Genomic DNA, 693 nt, shown 5'->3' on the forward strand with positions numbered 1-693 from the left:
GACCTGAATAGATCATCTAGTCTAACCCACCCACCACTGGCCAGAGCACACGCTGGGATCACATGACCCCAGACAGGTGTTTGTCCAACCTCTTTTTGAATTTACCCAAGGTAGGAGCAAGGACCACTTCCCTAGGAAGTTGGTTCCAGATCCTAGCCACCCTAACAGTGAAATAGTGCCTCCTAATCTCTAACCTGAACCTGTTCTCTACCAGCTTCTGGCCATTGTTCCTCATCACCCCAGGTGCTGCTGGGAGGAATAGGGCCCTTCCTATTTGCTGCTGATCTCCCCTAACAAGTTTGTAGGCAGCCACCAAATCCCTCCTCAGCCTCTGCTTGCTGAGGCTGAACAAGTTCAGGTCCCTCAGCCTCTCCTCATAGGGCCTGCCCTGTTGCCTTCCAACCAAGCAGATGGCCCTCCTCTGAACCCTCTCCAGGCAGGCCACATCCTTCTTAAAGTGTGGTGCCCAAAACTGGATGCAGTACTCAAATTGTGGCCTGACCAATGTTGCATACAGGGGGAGTATCACTTCTCTGGACTGGCTTGAGATGTATCTTTGGATGCACGTTGAGGTGCATTGGCTCTGCTGGCTGCTGTGTGAGTTCGATGCTGAATTATATAAGGACTGAATTAAGCACAGGCTCAGACCTGGATGTTCAATTTAAAACTTTTATTGTTTCACAAAGTCATAAA

Source organism: Crocodylus porosus, unplaced genomic scaffold (genome assembly GCF_001723895.1).
Source record: "Crocodylus porosus isolate Cpor-Errol unplaced genomic scaffold, CroPor_comp1, whole genome shotgun sequence".
Taxonomy (NCBI): Eukaryota; Metazoa; Chordata; order Crocodylia; family Crocodylidae; genus Crocodylus; species Crocodylus porosus.